Genomic DNA, 20,595 nt, shown 5'->3' on the forward strand with positions numbered 1-20,595 from the left:
AATTTGGTGGGTTTTAAGAGACAGTTATTGCACATTTTTTGACATGCTATTAAGAATTTTATATTCTCCATTGGCGTGCGTATAGGTAATACGACGGGTAATATTACCCGTGTGCACGCCAATTGTGAATATAAACTTCTTAATTGTATGTCAAATAATGCGCAGTAACAACCCCTTAAATCCTGCTTAATTTCATTTCCATAACTCAACCGGTTTTTAGAGCAATAAATAAATCATCAGTTTGTAAGAAAGAATTCATATGTTTATAAAGCTAACTGTCATTATTTTTTCATGCAGAATTACCCCTTAAAGTTTGTCGCACTTATTTATAAACACCCTGTATTGATGAAGAACATGGCTAGTTTTTCAAGTACCTAACTTTTTTATTATCCAACATAAGCGAATGAATCGAAAAACAGAATGTTAAGAAAACCTAAGGCTATAGTTGGGTTTTAATTTCTGTATTTTATAATTGCTAGAATATTCCACAGGGTGTGGTGAACTTTGAGAAAAAAACACAGTTTCACACCTAGTATACAATGATAATTTACCTATCTGGCAACAATATTATTACAGTGATATTGTTAAAGAATAAGGCTATAACATATTAAGAAAATCACTTAAATCGGACAACAGGTTTAGGAAATTCGAGACATAAAAAATGACCCATTTTGTGGGGTGGCCGTTTTTTGTGAAGGTCAGTGTAGAACTATCGCATAAAAATAATAGGTTTTAGTAAAATTAATATATTTTTTTATGATTATTCCTAGTATAAACATATCCCTGAAGTATTTTTTACGCCATCATCCCTATTTAGATACTATTATTTTTCCTTCTTAATTTCAGAAATTCAACACCTTCCCAACAAGAAAACAGTACCTAATATAAGGAAACACATAAGAAGAGAACTATTAACAAAAAACTTCCTGTATATTAGTATTATTCAAAAATGTTTATAAAAAACGTTCATTGAAAATTGTATTACCTGAATATAGGAAAACTTTTTTATATATTTCTCGTGAGTAGTTATTTGCTTAGTCAATTGCATTCATATAAATAGAAATACATATGTGCATATATTTAACCTATTTAAAATTTCGAAAAGAAGGAAGTGGTCAAGGAAATAATATTTCTTAACCTTGTATGTTTTTCCCAGAAATGTGGGGATTCCAAATTGGAAATCGAAATTTCAAAATAATAAATAAATAGTAAATTAATTTGTGGCTTATTCCCAATTTAAATGCGATGTCACAAGTAATAAAAAATGAATGTTTTTTCTGTATAAGTATACAGTTCATTCTTTATTTTTCGTTTATCCAATTGGAATTACTTTAATTTTCAATAAGTGATTTAAAAATTCAAACTCAAAGTCAAAATTTTTAATCAATAATAAAAATCAACGAGAAATATGTTATAAAAAAATTTCTATATCTTGATATAATTTTATGAGAAAAAGACTTAATATCCTACTAGTTTTAAATGTTAATTTAAATCTTGCTAATTTCCCCAAAAACTATTTTATATAATGTTTTCCTAACATGTCTACTTAACTAAAGATTTAATCCTATTTATTTTGTAATTATAGGCCATTGAAAACATTAATCAATCTTGTAGATGTTTTAATCCCACATCCTATGCAAAACACCAGAAACAGGTTTTCCAGGTGATTTAAGATGGGAAAATGACCTTGTTGATATTCATAACTGTAGCAAGGCAGTTCTTTGAGTCTTTTTCCTTTTAGTCCATGCTGTGAGACTGCTCTCGTATGAAAAATTTTCTGATCCGGTTTCTTTGCGGATTCCTGTTCAAAAATGCCCCCTTTAAACAAATCAGAAGGGTATCGGCCGAAATTTTTGGGAAGAAATTGTTAAAACAATTTTTTTTTTAAATAAATTCAGAAGATCGCCTTTTTTCCTCCGAAAAATATTTTTTTTTGTTTTTTTTTTGTGTCATTATAAACAAAAAAGGTCTTTTGTAATTTTTCTTAAAAGTTGATATATTTTAAGTTATAAGTGATTTAAAATCTGAAAAATGCGAAATTACGCATTTTTGGGGCTTGACACTTGGTAGTCAACGTTGGCCTAAGATGGTTGATTAAGTTTCCTGGTAGAGTTTCACCATGTTCCCGGAGGTTATATCTTTTAACATCGGCGTTTAGCCTGTTCAATATCACGACAACATAATGTAGATTGAATTATAATTTCAACCATTGTTTGGTTCGGGGGCTATTAAGCAATTATTCGAATTCACTGATGATGGACTGATAGGTCCAAAAACGTTTTGAATTGGACACATTTTTTCAATCCATTGGGATTTTTAAAATTTTTAATAAATATACCAATTACATAGAAGTGGTTTTTACTTCATGTTATGAGTTTCTTAACTACATATATGGTATACAGCCAACCTCGGGAAATACCCTTTTTAGTTTATAACTTATTACGTGCGTACAAAATACACGCGCACTTTTTTTATTTTTGAGGTTGCCAAGTGCCTAAATGGAAGTTCAAACATTCAGTTTCAAGATTCTGACGAGTAATCGAGACGCATTTCAATTTAAACCGTTGTTTTTTAGTTGTTAATTATGCGCGTTCACTTGATTTTTCAACCGCCGTGCGTCGCGCTACATATATGGTGCGTCTCTGTCGCACTATATGATTGGCGTATTTAATTAGCACATTGGCAATATTAAATTGAATAAATAAATAAATTATTATAAAAATGTTGTGTTATATATTATAAAATTTTAATAAAAGTCAAGTATTTGTTGGAAATTTTTCGCATAAGTACGTCCAAGATGTGCGATAGAGATCCACCATGCAGCGGTGAGTGGATTAAAAGTCAAGTCGACGCACATAATTAACAATTAATCAACAATGGTCTAAATTGAAATAATCCCTGATTATTCATCAGAATCTTAAATTGAATGTTTAGTCTTCAATTTAGGCACTTGGCAACCTCAAAAATAATAATTTACATAAGAGTTTTCAAGCGTCGAAAATGTGCGTTTTTCATATTTTAAATCACTTTGGTATATGTAACTCGAAAACTATCAAATTTTGAGAAGAATGACAAGAGACCTTTTTTATTTAAAATGGTCCAGAAAACTTGAAAAAATATTTTGCGAGGTAAATAGGTGATTTTTTGATTTGTTAAAAAAAATGTAAATAATTTCTGCCCAAAAATTTCTCCCGGCACCCGTCCGATTTGTTTAAAGGGGAACATTTTTCAAGATGAATCCGCAAAGAAACCGAATCAGAATGTTTTTCATACGAAAGCGGCATCACAACATTGACTACAAGGCAGTTCGTTGAGTCTTTTTCCTTTCTTTCTTCTTTCCCAGATATACCAGTGTACAGGAAGTGCTATTATTTAAAAATGTTAATAATGAGTAATTAGTTTATTCTACTTTACTGTGGTGATCTCCGTAATTTTAGTAGGTAAGTACTGTGTGTACTACTCAGTACATAATCACAAGGCTACTGTATATTTGTTCGTTTTTTTTCTGATAATGACTGTTTTAAAAGGGGTCTTGATTACGAAAATTTATAACCTACTATTTTGTAATCTGTTAGGCGATGGAAGAGTAACTTGGATATAGCCCGGCCAATGAACACAAAATTACAAAAAAAATCAATGATGAAAATTGGAAAATACATAGTTGAATGTGTTTATTATTAAAAAAAGGTTTACAATTCTAGAGTACCTCAATTTTGTAAAAATGGTTAATTTTTCATATATTGGGATGTATTTCGTAAAATAATGAAAAAATATATAGCGACACGCTTCATTTATTATTTTTTTTGCTAATTTTAAATATTAACTTTTCTCAAAACGAAAGAATACGTATCATGTTAAATTCGCATGTGTTTTTCGTTCCTAAAATAAAAAACCAGATTGTATAAAATTAATGGCTTTTTCAGGGAAACACAAATTGCCAGATTGGCCACGCTCTTTATGTCAACTTCTTAAAAACTACAGAAAGGTTCTCAGCTTTTAAAACGCCAGATTTAGTAATTTATCGCCTTTTCTGGCCACATGGTAGAACCGCATACATGATGACATAATAGTGTTGTGGTCTCGGTCAGTATCGACACAGCAGTCACACCCTCGCTAAAATAACAAACCCTTACGAGATATAAACGAAGCACGCTTGTTTACCCAAAATAAATAAATATATTAATGTTCGTTGTTTTACACTTACTTTAATTTCATAATTGTTTCCGTCAACACCACCACGGAACAAATACGTAGAAAACATTATCTACCTACATACTTCTTCATGTAGGTGCTATGTCATTTCAGAACCTTGGTTGGCATCATAGCTATCTTAATTTTATTCACTCCCACCCTAAATAGAATGCTTGTATCAATACCATACCAATCTCACAAGTTCTTCAACCATGAAATCTTTCTTCGTCCTAGACTGTATTTGCCTGCTATTTTCCGTTGCATAATATTTTGTAGCAACCTATATTTGGAGCCCCTCATTACATGTCCGAAGTACTCCATCTTTCTCTTCTTGGTGCTTCTTATAATCTCAGTAGTCTTGCTGAGACGGTCTAGTATTCCATAGGCGTAACCAGGGGGGGTTGGGGTTATATTTGGATGTACTTTGAGCTCTATACGCTTATCACCATTACTATTCCATACCCCCCAGAGACCGTCAAGTAGTTGTAACCCCCCCCTTAGGATCATCCTGGTTACACCACTGTAGTATTCTGGAGTTTCGAGTTTTCTTCACCCGAGACACTTTTAAAATTCTTCTATAAAACCACATTTCGAAAGCCTCGAGGCGATTTAGATCACATTTATTCGCCGTTTAAGACTCAACAACATAAAGTAAGACCGAGAACACGTAGCAGCGAAGTAGGCGGATCCGCAATGCGAATTTTAGGTCTCTGTTAGATAATACTTTGTCTATAGAGAAATTCACACCGAGAATGCAGTACGGCTAAGATAGGGCAATATATTTCTAATGGGGAATAAACGCACAGGGTTGTCGGTCTTCACCAGTTGTCGATTGCTCTCTCAAGAGCGTCGCACAGGAACTGTGGCAACACTGAATGCGCATTCAAGCGAATGGCGTGACCCTGTGTTACAATTTTAACTGATATCCAAGGTAAACGATTTGATCAACTTGCTCAAGTTTGGTACTATGTATTTACATATTGTAGACGGTTTCATATTCTGTTTTTTACTTATTATGAGTATCTTGGTTTTCTGTATGTTCAAATCTAGACCTGCTTCCATACAGCTCTCAACGACACTGTCCAGTAATGTTTTCAGATCTTCTTGAGCAGAAGCTTCTTCTTTTTTACGTGCCATCTCCTTACGGGCAATCATCATGTCCATTCTGATCTTAGATGCTGCTGCTCTGAATAGTTCGGTTGATGTGCATCCGTACCATTCCCCAAAGTTACGCAACCATGAGATTCTTTTTCTTTCTACACTTCTCTTGCCATGGATTTTCCCCTGTATAATTAATTGAAGTATGTTGTATCTCTCATTACGCATAACACCCCAGGTATTGCAGTTTTCGTGTCTTGATGGTTTCCAATATTTCTAGTTTTATGTTGACTCTTCTCATGACTTCGTTGTTTGTCACATGCTCGGTCCATGATATCTTCAGGATTCTTCTATACAGCCACAGTTCAAATGCTTCCAATTTTTTAGTAGTCGACGCGTTAAGTATCCATGCTTCTATCCCGTAAAGCAGAGTCGAGAAAATGTAACACCTTGCCAGCCTAACTCTCAAGTCTAATTTCAGTTCTCTTGCACAAAGTACCTTTATCATTTTATTGAAGTTTGTTGTTGCTTTCTCTATTCGAACTTTGATTTCTTTGTAGTAATCGTTTGTGTGATTAATTATTGTGCCAAGATAGTTGTAGTTTGCAACTTGTTCTAAAGTTTTACCTTTAAGTCAGGCGTTTATCATTATTTTGGGTTTTTGATATCTTCATAAATTTAGTTTTCTTGATGTTTATTGATAATCCATATTCTTCTCCATACTCAACTATCTTGTTCATTAGCTTTTGGAGGTCTTGAAGGTTGTCTGCTATTATGACAGTATCGTCCGCATATCTAATGTTGTTAATTGGCGTTCCATTTACCTTTATTCCTGCTGTTTCTCCCTCAAGATCTCTTTTCATAATTTCTTCAGAGTATGCATTGAATAGTAGTGACAATACACACCCCTGTCGCACTCCTCTTTTAATTTCGAACTCTTCTGATGTGTGTTCGTTAATGCGTATGTGTGCCTGTTATTTATAATATATATTTGTTAAAAAATTGGAATAAATCCTTTGTAAAAGGTATAAAATTTATTAAAATCCCTAAAAGGCTACATCAGAACAAAACGTTTTCGATTTTATTACAAAATCATCATCAGTGTAAGACAGTCTGGATGCTAGCTGAGCCACCAAAGAAATATAGGGGTAATAACCCTTCAAATATAAAATGTATGCTTTACAGTTGCCATAAAGTCATCGAAATGTAAACTCAAAATTTTTTTGCATCCCACATGTTGGGAATTTAAATACCTTACCTTAGGGCATTATTCCTGTTGCCTTTTGCCCATCACAAGGCATTTTAAGTAAATATGCATCTGTAAAGCATACATTTTATATTTGAAGGGTTATTACCCCTATATTTCTTTGGTGGCTCAGCTAGCATCCAGACTGTCTTACACTGATGATGATTTTGTAATAAAATCGAAAACGTTTTGTTCTGATGTAGCCCTTTAGGGATTTTAATAAATTTTATACCTTTTACAAAGGATTTATTCCAATTTTTGTGATTGATGGTATACAGCCAACTACAGGAAAACTTTTCTTTCCTTGTGGATTTTATATATTTGTTAGAAATGAGTAACTATTTATTTATGAGATAAAACTATTATCGACATGATTAAAGATTTTTTTTGTAGCGTCAGTAGTTTCTGAGATGTTTGCACCTTTTTTGCAGCTCCTACTTTGTTATGCGCGCATAAAGTGCGCGCGCAACCAGGTAGTAGTTATGTTCTTTAATAATTATATAACGATCAGTAGGTAGGAAAGTCATCAGGGCCCGGATTACGTACACTCGATACGCATCGTATCCGCCATGTTTTCCCATAAGGCGCTACAGTAAAACATGGCGGATACGATGCGTATCGAGTGTACGTAATCCAGCAGCAGGACGATAATTATTATCCGTATGTGGACTACGGATGACTTAAGTTGGTAATAATAAAATATGTCAGGGTAAAAGCATGAACTATGAATGAGTATGGATTTTTTAAATTGATTGCATCCCATCTAAACAAAAATAAAAACGAAAAAATTACGTTTTTGGTGGCAGGCGTGGCATAGAAGTAAAAAAGTAAAAAGATTGAATTCTGGGATGGAGAGCATTTTGCCTATCTTAACGGGGCGGGGGCGGGGGTACCATTGGCATCCTTAATTTATTTTTTTGTCACGTGTTTTTTGATCGGGCTATTAATGTTTGTGTAGGTAACGACCTAAATCAGTTACTTATTCATCGATCCTTCTCGCTTTGCGACTCAAACATGGGTATTAAAGGGTTTTACAAGAAAGGAACTCGCAATATTTATCATTCTTCTCTGCGATTTAAAATATGTATAGAGGTTTTAGTTTATTTTTGATAGTGTAAGCATTTTACTCTGATGTTTTGAAAACTTTAAGGCCTTGTTCACATGAGAGTTAAAAAAGCGTTGCGTTTACATTGATGCTTTTACTGATACTTGAAGCGTAGTAATCAATTCAATTAGTAAAATACTTACTACTATCAAGACCTTTTACACAATTTTTCTTTGAATACTTGTTTTAAATGTGAGACATACGTGAAAGGAACATTGTTAAAAATTGTGACAAAAAATCAGTATTCTCTGATGACTTTCAAGAGTCAAAAGAATTAGCTGGATATTATCGTTTATCAATCTTGTAAGTGCAATATTTGCTATTCCTATTTTTGTTCGAAAGTTACGTGCAATGATTCCGCAATAGGGCGAAGCTAATACTTTATTTTTATTGTTAAATTTATAAATGTAGACTTTGAGGAACGAAATAGATTTACAATGGAACGAAAAGTACGATCTGTCGCCAATGGCATCAATGTTAACCTTTTTTTTTTGCAAGAAGTTACTTTCGTCTCGTGAGCGCGCATCGTCCGTGTAAGTGACTGCGCAGCTGCGTGAGAGCCGACAACAGAATTTTGTACGACTTGTATTTTTCATTCCATTGTTAAATTCGCGCGAAAATAATAGGTTCACTACAAAATCTACAAATAGAGATCGGTATGGGACGATTGCGCCGATTTTATCCAAGAATACGATTGAGTCAATTTTAGTCGATCTGAGAGCTGAGGGTATGATTGCGCTGAACTAACTCAGATGATCCCTTGTGCGACTAAGGCATTAATAGACGAAATATGTTAGGTATATGATTAAAAACAGAACTATAATATAAGAATTTATTTCAAAAATATACATTGAAGACTTACGGACGTCTACTAAGTGTACTAATTATAAAACATGTTTTACTATCCTTTAAGATATACACATTCGGAAAAAGTTTATGGTCGGTATTATAAAATTAGCAAGATATCTAACAAAGATACTAATATTACGTGGACAAATATCACAATCATATTTACCCCTAGTCCCCACTCCACATTGTGCACGATCGTTCATCAGAGCATTACACCGAACGAAAAGCCGATTGTTTCCGATCCAATCGTACTCTTCAAACTAATATCTCTCTATTTTTTATTTTATTTTCACTCCTATTACTTCCAAATAATTGGTTTCAAAAATATTGTTTGGAAAGTACCAAATAATATCTTATTTTTAAAAACAACTTAATGTTTCGCCAATTTTAATCTTAATTCAGTATTAAATACGCTCCCGTGAATGACAAGGTAATACTGAATTAACATTTAAAAATCACTTTTAATAACAAAACTATGGGACCAATCCTCCGACAGCGAGCTTGATGCACCAATAGCCTGTGCACCTGTCTAGCAACAGTATTATTTTATTGATATTCTTAAATAATAAGGCTATAACATACTAAAAAAATCACTCAAATCGGACAACATGTTTAGGAAATTCGAGATATCAAACGTGTATAATTCATCGAGTGACCCGGTTTTTTTTGCTCGCAAGTGTAATTCTCAAACTGCAAAACATTAATAAATTGTATTTATTAATTTTGAAAACGATTTCCGAAGTAGAAATCAAAACGTCAAAGTAAAATTGTGGCTTATAAGAAATAAAAATATTAAGCTGCCATTTTAATCAATTCACCCAAAGGACATCGCACACATCTTATGAAAAATATAATGTCACTCAAATTCAATAAAATTTATATGAATATATTCGTTTCAATTTAACGATCAATTCTTATCATTGCGCCAACTCTTAATTTTCAATAATAAGAGCAGAAATTGATATAAATCAATCTGAAATCAAATGGGTAGGTACATAAGTTAGAGAGAGAAAAAATATTTCAAAATACCCAAATTATAGTTAGTTCATAAATCTTCTCGAGCTCTTAAGCATCTTATTATAATAGTTTCACTAATCCGCTTAGGCCCAGCGGGGTTTAAGCTGTATTGAATAGCACCCAGAGCAATAGTGGTTATAACTGACACGTTTATAGACCCCAAAAATGTGATTTCGATAAACTTTAATTGCAATTTGCGCCGTAATTAATCATAATTAAGAGTTGGCGCAATGATAAGAATTGACAGTTAATTTAAAACGAATCTATTCGTATAAATTTTATTGAATTTGAGTGACATTATATTTTCCATAAGATGTGTGCGATGTCCTTTGATCGTCTTTTTTGAGCGCATTTTTCAAATAGTAAAAAAGACGACCGTTCAAATAAAAACAATAAGTTTGGCAACAATGTTGAACTTCATCTTTTGAGTTGCTTCCACTATTAAATGTTCGACAAGCGGCGGGTGTAATTTCCTCACCAAAATAATCTTTTGCCTGCGTTTATAAGGGTATGTCATAATCCCACAGGTATTTTCCTCACCAAGACCAAAATGGTTATTTCGAGTTATTTCAGGTAGCTTTTACTAAAAGGCATTCAATTGAATTATTTATCTACTATTAAATTACAGTAGGTACCTATAATTATAATAATTAATTAATTAGTTATAGTATTTTATTTTCAGTCACAATTGGAATTTTGACAAAAATGGCATGTTTAATAGAAAGTGATCGCGGTAAACCTTAACGCGGTATTATTGGTATTTGAAAATTTTATTTTTTATAAAGTGAAAGTTTTAAAAAGTGAAGAAGTGTTCTGGAGGATAAAACAACTTGTAGTGCGAAATTTTTTACTATTGGTGCAACTTTTACAATATCTAGAAGTAGCCGACAACATAATCATGAACCAGATTGTCAGAAGTTAGATCGAAAAATTGTTTCTCACTATTGTAAACGTAAAGCAGAAGAGAATTGAAAAACCAGCAAAAATTATACGCCAAGCACTTGCAGCTAATTTGTCTGAAACAATTACTACGATTGTTGTCAATTACATAAGAAAAAATATATAATTATCGACGAAAAATGATGCCTGATCGACTTCCTTCCAATATTGATGAGGTTCAAGAATTTGTGACGGGGTGTGTTTAAAAAACAACCAAGAGGGAAAATTTTCTCTTTATAAACTGTGTCAAAAGTAGGATAATTGTATTTAGTTGTGAAACAAATATAAGACTTTTAGCCACATTGAATTTTATTTTATGGATGGCACATTGCAATTATTCATTATTCATGGGCTAATTAATGGGCATTATATTTCTTTATTATACTGTTTACTGCCAAACAAAAAAACAGAAATTTACAACAATATTTTTTATTTGTTAAAATCAGAAATTTTTAAAGCTCTCAAAATTGAGTTTAATGTTAATAAAATTTTTGAAGATTTTGAAAAGAAATGCAATCATTGAAATGTGTCCGAACACTAAAATACATGGTTGTAAATTTCACCTACACTAAGCTTGGTCTCTTGAAATATCTTGGTCTCTTGATTTAATATCAGAATATAAAAATGATTCTGAAAGAGGCAAGTGGCTCAAACATACTTTTGGCCTTACATATAAAACCAGAAGACGTATCAGATTGTTTTGTGTTTGATTTAATGTCATGCAAACCAGGAAATGAAATTTAAGATAGACATGTTGATTATTTAGTTGAAACTTATATAGACGAAAATGCCATATTCTCCCCATATTTGTGGACAGAGGCAAATTCTTCTGTTACGAATGCTTGCGAATCTTTTCATTCGCATTTTAATTTATCGTTTTGTAATACGCATCCATCCATATATATTTTCTTTGGAAAAATTAAAGAATTTCAGGTAGTTACGTATGTTAAAATTTAAAGTTTGCATATTGCAAAACCTATCAAAGATAAACAAGTTAAACTGAAATTGAAAAATGTAGTAAATTTGTTAATAAGATATCAGTCTAATCAAATGACTAGAATGGATTTTGTAAAGTGTCTGTCTTATTATAGTAAATATTAAATAATAGTTTATACGTCTTGCATATTATCTATATTATAAACTATTATTATAATGTAAGGAAATTAATGTCTTGTATTCGGATTTCGGATGCTTTCATAATAGACATTCTTAAATTAAACCTATATTTTTATTTTATTACCTGAGTGAGTTGGTGAGGAAAATACCTACCGGATTAATAGGAACCTTTAAATTTGGTGAGGAAAATACCTGTCGGATTATATGTTTTTACTGGTTGGTGAGGAATTTACCTCCGCCCTCGACAAGATATTTCGGGGAAATAATATAGCTATGCCGTTTTAAATATGTTTCTCTCATATTCTACCGTTTACAAGTGAACACCTGCGTTAAATTCTTTCCGATACTGTATAGACCTAATTACTTAGGTTAAAGCTGTAAGTACCTAATAATTATCTGCTGCCAGCGCAATCGTGCCCATAGCTTAAAGTACTCTTTATCGAGACCGGATATAGCAAGTACCATCGGCCCAATCGTCCCCTGCCCATGCTATATAAAGAGTTTCAAAATTTAGGAACTATATAAATGTTGTAAAACTATATTGTAAGTTGTGTTTGAGTAATCGTTTGGTAAACAAAGAGTTTATGAGAAAACTATTTTAATGTAAGATATACATAACTGTAATTTCCTGAACATCCCTCTTGAAATAGATGGTTGTCCCAGAGTAATATAAATGTATTATTAATTATTCTGACATGAAATTAAATCTTCCAATAAAGTCGTCCCAGGCACGCAACTGAAAAATATTAATAATGTCATTTTAAAGTCATGTTCTTTAAAATGTATGATATATTTTGTTAATTTTCAATATGAATGAGCTATATAAAATTAAATTAGAAGAATTTTTTACCAAGAAACAAAAACGTTCAATTTATTAATGTTTTGTATTTTGTGAACGATTTCCTAAGTGGAAATCCAAACTTATTTTAAGTAAAATTGTGGCCTATCCCAATAAAAATAGTAAAATACATTTATGTTATTCTGGGATCCTATAAAATGTTGCTCATGCCAACTAAATAATATGTATTATGTAGTTTTTATACTCCCAAGGTTTTCTCCCCTCATCTTAAATGTAAAACTAATAGATGTTGACATAGAATTTTGAAAAATTTTACTCTTGTTATATGAAAGCAATTCAAATTGTGAATCCGCATGTGGTTACTTGTGCCTGCGTATTTTACAAAAATAAAATTAATGGATTTATTAACCACTTAATGCATTATCCCGTGTCTAACACGTGTCTTTAACCCGGTTTGTCGGCAAATTCGGTACTTGCCCGTGTCTCACAAGTGTCCGCGCCTCACATGTACCCGTGCCTCACATGTATTCGTGCCTCACACGTACCTGTGCCTCACACGTACCCGTGCCTCACGTTTGAATAAGTAAGTTGCGCCGTTGTACAGCGCTATTCAAACGTTTTATGGCCGTTTCTGACCAGTTCATGACGAATTTATTGTTATTTTTAACCGTAACTAAATTTTAGTCTATTTCCGTTTCTGTTAGGTAGTAGATGGTTCTTGTGTTACATTTGCAGTGTTTACGAAATGAAGGAAACAAATAAAAAGACAGAAAAATCCAGTAAAAAAGCCCAAAAATTAGTTATTGACTACAATGATACAATGGGTGGTGTTGATAGGCTAGATCAACACCTCCATGACTATACCACACTATACCATGGATTCACGATACAAAATCGATACTTTTTAAGTATTGAAGTATTGAGTATTGTGTTGGTTATGCCAATGTATCGTGTATCGATAACGGCAGTACTTTCTTATAAAAATATCGTATTGATATTGATTTCGATACGATAATAATATAATACTCGATAAAATATCGACATAAAAAGGATTAAATTAATTAAAAAAAGATTCTTTATTCATTTATCACTATCTTTAAAATATATAAGAGTTAAAAAATCTCTTAAAATATACAAGAAATAGGATACATTATTATATTGTAACCTCACAAAAAATATTTTCCTTTAAAGAGCTCTTCATCCATCTGTTCACACAAATGAGTTCTTTGATACTTATATCTTTTAAAGAGCATCTTTTATTCGTTAGTACTAGCGCTGCTCCAGAAAAAAGCCGCTCGACTGGTACGGACGTCGCTTGGACACACAAAATATTCCTAGCCAACCGAGATAAAACGTGGAAAACACTACTACATGTATGATTTCCACTATAATAAAATATCTGTGTCTGGTCCAGGTCTTGGAGATTGCAAGTAGTTTTTAATTTCCTTTTCAAAAACATCGATGTTATCTGATGATTTTAAAAATAAAATATCGAATTTATTGACTTTTGGGTTTATCGTGCACTAATCGAGAGCATACGCGCTTGTGCGCCTTATAACTCTTATAAAAATTTTTAATTGTATAATAGCCTTTATGCCGCACTCACGTGGCGTTTTATTATTTTTTTTTCTCGATATCGACATTCTCAATAATATCGAGAAGTTCTATGCACGTACCACCCTGGAAAAAAAAATGCTCCATGTAGGTCTTGTGCTATTTGCTGCAGTAGAAGAGATGAAAAAGGAAACAAACCAAGGAAACGAGGTAGTACCGAGAAATTGTAATGCAGGACTATGATGTGCCTTGTTTTACGATTTCCCACATGAGATTAAATTTTTACAATTAAACTTTTTTGATTTTTTTTATTTAGCTCTTACTCTAATTCTACGCCCCTCATATGGTTTTGCTTTTAATTATACATAAATATTAAATGTTTTGAAGTAAAAATACTAAAAAAATATATTTAAAATATATGTACTAAATTAAATTCAAAATACTTAAAAAAATATATTTTTTTAATACTCCCCTGTCACGAAAAATACACTTATTACGCCCCTTATTATTATGAAAAAAAAATATTATTTTTTTACAGTAAACTCTAAATGAATGTGTGCATTAAGTGGTTAATACATCTTCGTATTGCTGAATTCGAAAAAGTCTTCATATAAGAAAAAGTCCGCCACGCGAATTGGTTTGATATGTCTTTTATCAGCTGTAAACACGAGTTCAAGATTATCATTTTTTGCGATTAATACCTAAACATAATATATTCGATTGATATGTTTGTATTATTGACTATACAGGGTGATTAAAAAAATAACGGCTTAATAACAACTTTGGGTTGTATAGAGGAAATTATTTATTTTGGCGCTAATCCGCTTAGAAACTTAACTAATATTGCATTTAAACACTAAGCCATCAGATATTAAGCAAAAAATGTAGAAAGAAATTACTGAAATCCTTTAAAAAAGGTATATTTTATTAAATTCTAACATAAGTAAAAACCACTTCTATGTAATAGGTATACTTATTAAAAATTTTAAAAATCCCAATGGATTGAGTAAAATGTGTAAAATTCAGAACGTTTTCGGACCTATCAGTATCATCAGTGAATCGGCTTTCCGAGGTTTCTTCAATGATGGTCAATTGTTAATGATAAAAATAATACCTATCTAAAAACTTTATACATTTTTAAACGCTATTTTTCTGTATTTATATTTAGTGCAATTCCGTTATCTGTGATGGCAACAATGAAGTGATTCTCGAACCATTGTGTCCAGTCTGAACACAGGTTTACATTGGAAAACAAAAGTGTACCAGTTTTTTATGACGGGAAGTGTACTTTACTGTGAAAAGCACTGATGATGGAATCCTCAATTATTATTCTGAAAACGTTCTGTAATGTTGCTCTTTTTAGGGATTTTAATAAAATATACCTGTTATAAAGGATTTCAGCAATTTTTTGTGATTTTTGGTATACAGCTAGCTACAGGAATTAAATTTCCTCGTGAATTTTCAAAACGTGTATGTTCAACTCTCTATAATATGCAGATAAAAAAATGTCCGTTATTTGTGAATCACACTGTAGATTGATATGTTTATTTTATTGACTATGTAATTGCTTTGTATTTTGATAATAAAACGCTGATAAACAATTTTCGCAAAAAATGCCTTTCGCTAATTTCAGTGCCTCCATGAGGATTTCTATGAAAATAAACATTTCGATACGAAAAATTAAGATTAAAATAAAAAAATTTACGAATATTGCTCTCTATTATTTACAATTATTACAATGCAATATACTACAGAGAATTAAACTTGAGTTGTCTACATGAAATGCCATTTTTCATTTGTATCAGATAATCAGATTTCTTTTATGTTAGTAGATTTAAGTCTGTGCTGCTAATAAAGTTGATTGTGAAAAGTATTGTGTTTGCTAGTTATATGTGTCGTGTGCGTCATTTGTACCAAAGGTCCAAAGTTTTTCCAGTATTTATTTTAATACAAAATTTTACTTCAATACAGAGAGTATTCAATACTGAAACAACTAGGTACTTCAATACAGACAGTGATAAACTTAAAATCATTTAAAAATGTTATTGTGACATAAAATTAAATAAAAACTAGGTCGAGCTTTCCACTTCCTCAGTGGGGTCATCTTCTATCTTGGTTGGATTTAGAATCTCACACGCTTAAATCTCAAGTTGACGGTAATATTGTTTGTCTATTGTCTCTTGCAGAGGCTTTTATACGGTAGATGAACACATAAGTCTTATCATCGGGTGCAGTCATGTACACACATCGGAAAGTCTAGGGATATTTTTCGAAAGATATGTAGTTTCTTCTTAATTGTCGTTAATAAATAATAATCGATTTTTAGTGATTGATAGTATTTAATATACAACAAAATTTGTTGAAATGTTAAAAATAACGAGAATACCTTTAAGTACAATTAAAAAAAAAATCATCACAAAATATGGTCGTAATAAAAAAAGAATGTGTGTACTTTGTGCGCACGTAAGAAGTAAGAAGTTATACTTCTATTATATGATTTCAACGAAATAAATATACTTTTAACAGGTTATTTGTATTTTATTTAAATATTAAACTAATTTTTACTTACTTTTACAAAAAATTTTATTAAAACAATTCCAGAAATAAAAAAAAAATAGAAAACGCACGGATTTGAACCCGGGACCTCTCGATCTCCGGTCACACGCTCTACCACTGAGCTATATTCCCTTTGGTTTGACAGGTTACAAGATTTCTCATACATACTGACAAATTTAATAAACCAAGTGAAGTATACAAAATTACTTTAAAAATATACTTACTTTTATTATAAAATATCTTATTCCCGAGGAAGACAAATCCAAAGACACAAAAATTATAAAAAATGTACCTATTTACTAAAAACACTAATAATATATTCTTTTCACGCACACCTTATTTGCGCTACATAAAGATGTAGCGACTATTAATACCATACTGTCGGTGTGCGCATGCGCAAGGGAATGTAAAATTCACCCTCGTGCCTAAAGAACTTCAAAAACAAAATTAATATAAAGTATGGCGTCCACACTGGCTTATTACGACTATACATCTATCGTTCATAGACAAAATGAGATTGTCGATATTATGTTGAGGTACGTTTGCCCATTCTTCTATCAGACGCTCTCGGAAACGAAACGCATGTATATGTTACCCATAATGTGGAGTAAGTCTTTGTGGAAGCATGTCTCATACGTGCTCGATGGGATTCAGATCGGGGCATTGTGCTGGCCAAGGCAAGACAGCAATACCTTCGTTGGCAAGCCAGTCTGTCACTAGACATGTGGACGAGCATTATCATGCATGAGATAAAAGTTTATAGATCAACAGCACCGGCAAACGATAGATTGAAGAATGGTGTCGAGGTACTGCTGAACTGTAAGGAAGCGGTCTGGAAAAAGGAAGTCGGTTTTGCCACCGATTAATATTCCATACTATTGCTGTACCACCACTGGATGTGTAAACTTCCTGGACATGTGTTAATCATTCTACATTTCCAGATCCTCTCCACACTCTTGCTCGACGAGTATCTGGACGAAATCCAAATCTAGATTCGTTAGAGAATAAAACTGGAGCCCAATCATTTGCATCCCAGTTTTGATATTCTTGATACCACTCTAATTTTGCAGCGCGATTACCTCTGGAAGTAAGTGGACATCTCAACGGTCTTTGACTGTGGAGATTGGCTTCATGGAGACGATTTCTTACAGTATCACGGCCTTTGGTTACCTGGTGTGCCCGCTGCAAGTAGCTAACCAGTTCAGGTGCTGTAATTATTGGTTGTCTTCTAGAGGTTAACACTAAAAATCGGTCTTGAGCTGCAGTTCTATGGCGCTCACATCCTTGATGACGTTCAGCTGAACTTCCAGTGTCACAAAACTATACTTTGGGAGACTCCCATGCGGTCAGCTACATCAGTTTGCCGCATGCTACCTTGAAGAAGCCCTACAGCCCTTGAAGAAGCCCTACAGCCCTATTCATCTCATCTATCATGACGCCGTTCCATGATAAAAATTAATATTTTCAATTCACTAACTAAACAAGAATTATTACATATAGCACGAATAAAATCGAATCTACCAGAATGTTCTGCAGTATAAACTATGGTTTTTCCTGTTAAAAACTTTGTCAAATATTCGTTATCACTTTTGCCGTTTCGTTTTATTCACAAAAATCTACAGGATGAACAATTATACAAATTCAATTGAAATTAAACGACCACATGAATTTATTTTTATTAATTTTCTGATGTTATAAAACTATGCCTAGACTTTTTCGATGTGTGTGTTTTGTTGAGACACTCGGCGCATTTTTCAATCTCAACGCCTTCGTGAACGTCACTCACCGTCAAAATAGTATACAGTGGAACTTGGTTATAGCGTCATTGAAGGACCCAGTAAAAAAATGACGCTATATCAGAGTGACGTTATACAAGAGACAAAGAAAAATGAAAGTACATAGTACTTCCTTTTAGTATTACAATTTGCCATACTAAAAAATAAAAAGCTAATTACTAAATTACGAGCCGAACACAATTTCACGGTAGCGAAAATTTCTTAAACGGGCTGTTTTGAAACTGAAAATTTGACTGTTAAGATGGCATTGATAAATAAGAAATTATATAACTGTTAAGGGCACAGAGGGGATAATTGGCCTTTATCACATTCTTAGAAGGAACAATGTAGCAAAGCCGGAAACGCATTGCACTTTATTCTTCATAAAATAAAACAAGGACAACCTACTGTAAAATTTTATGACGCTATAGACGAGGGTTACTTTATTTTTAGCCGATAAAACCGGGTTTTTAATAATGTTATCGAATAGTGTTTGGCCGGACCTATTAAAAATTGACGTTACAACCGAGATGACGTAACTACCAAGGCCGTAATATCCAAGTTCCACTGTATAAACGAAATAAGACATTTTTTATAAAGTAGACTGGCAAAACTTTGGACCTAATTAAAAATATTAAAGCACCAAACGGCAATCGTTCGTGAACAACGATTAAGCCGTTCTAATTTCTAAGCGTAACAGTATTTTATAATTTTTGTTTCAAAGATTTCCTCTTTCAAATAGAGTGCCTCTAAATATAACGCAATTTTTTTGATTGCTGTGCCTTTATGAACAATTATTATATTATTATTTTTAAAATGTACACCAAAAAAGACCCCGTTGTATACATACAAGGATAAAATTTAATATTAAGAGTAAAAAATATATTTTAAGATTTGTCTACATATATGTTTTTGATAATAAAGATTTTGACTGATTACTATTTAGTTAAAACAAGTGCCACAAGTATTAAAAGAGAGGGATAAATTGAGACCTTTGTATGTATGTATAGCATTAACAGGCCTTTTAGGCCCATTGCTGGAAGGAAATTGGACACCTTTATCTCTCAGCTTTTATTACAAGAGATAACTATAGCTACACAAAATTGTCGGATAAAATTGATTCAGCAAAACATCATACAAATATCCCCATCACTGTATCTACTGGATATAGATAGATTCGTTTTGTATTAAACTCTAAAATCTTTTGATTTCTTCACTGGGGATTCTGTACAGTACATATTAGCAAATAATTATATTTCTGATGTAGCACAAGAAATGAAAACGTTACCTTCTGCATGAAATTAAATTATGGGTATCATGATTGGCTTTAAATATTTCACATTGAATGATGGTAAATAAGTAAAAAAACTGTTATTATATCCATTCTCTGTGTGTTGAGGCCCAATCAATGCATTTTTTCTTGTTTTTTGTTCAGGGAAGATTTCTTCTGGGGTTGTAGCCCACAGCTATTTTCTGATAGCGCGATCCGATATTTGTAAGCCAGTGTATTTGACAATAGCATTAATTTATTTTGTGAATCTGCGACAATCTTCTAAAGACAGGTGGCATATTCTGCGTACTTTGTTTTGACTAACTTTTGGTTTTCTGCATGTTCTTTTATGAATACGGCATATTCTGCGTACTTTGTTTTGACTAACTTTTGGTTTTCTGCATGTTCTTTTATGAATACAAAAACAATAATTTTTGTAAAGTGTCCACAATTTTGGACAACAAACATAAATCTAAAAAATGAAAACAAAAACGAAAATCTTGGGTACGTTTTGAACATATTCCATATTTTGGTCGTAACGTTTTCAAAAGAACTTGAAGTCAATGCTGTACTAACTGATGCCACGTTTTAAACTAAATTGTTGATGTCAAAATCACGAATCTAATATTTGTATTAACTAAAATATATTGGCAATTATCAAAAAATGGAAGCTAGTTTGGAGCTAGTAATCTTGTTTTCTCATAGAATTAGTGATTTTTAAGTAGTTTTAAAGTAAAAATATACACAAGATATAAATACAAGTAGTATAAATAATAAAGAAAGTAAAATTGTCCTTGCGCATGTGTCAAAATAAGGTGTTTTTATTACAAGACAACATAAAATACCTCTTTAATAACAACTCATAATACCTTATTTCTTGGAAATGAATCATTTGTCATCCAGTTTGTTTTTTAATCAATCTTCAGAAATTAAGAACAATTTGTTGATATTGTCCTTTTCATGATCATTTTTCAGTGCGTAACAAATGATAGGAAAAAGGGTAAGTCCGTGATAATACACATTTATGACATTTATTCTAACATGACATTTTAGTTAAATCTGACAGTTGTCACATTTTAT

General features: G+C 32.2%; 1 protein-coding gene across 4 annotated transcripts in view; it reads left to right on the top strand.

The window, feature by feature from the left end:
- LOC126880580 (protein mothers against dpp) overlaps positions 1-19,872 on the top strand; it is a 34,422-nt gene extending 14,550 nt beyond the window's left edge. For 3 of the 4 annotated variants that reach the window (XM_050644527.1, XM_050644525.1, XM_050644526.1), the window contains exon 3: positions 847-19,872. The gene's annotated coding sequence lies outside the window, so the exon portion shown is untranslated. The remainder of the gene's footprint in view (positions 1-846) is intronic. The other variant, XR_007696643.1, reaches the window with a different exon arrangement.
- The last annotated feature ends 723 nt before the right edge of the window (positions 19,873-20,595 follow it).

The sequence above is a fragment of the Diabrotica virgifera genome, chromosome 2, assembly GCF_917563875.1.
Source record: "Diabrotica virgifera virgifera chromosome 2, PGI_DIABVI_V3a".
Lineage (NCBI taxonomy): Eukaryota > Metazoa > Arthropoda > Insecta > Coleoptera > Chrysomelidae > Diabrotica > Diabrotica virgifera.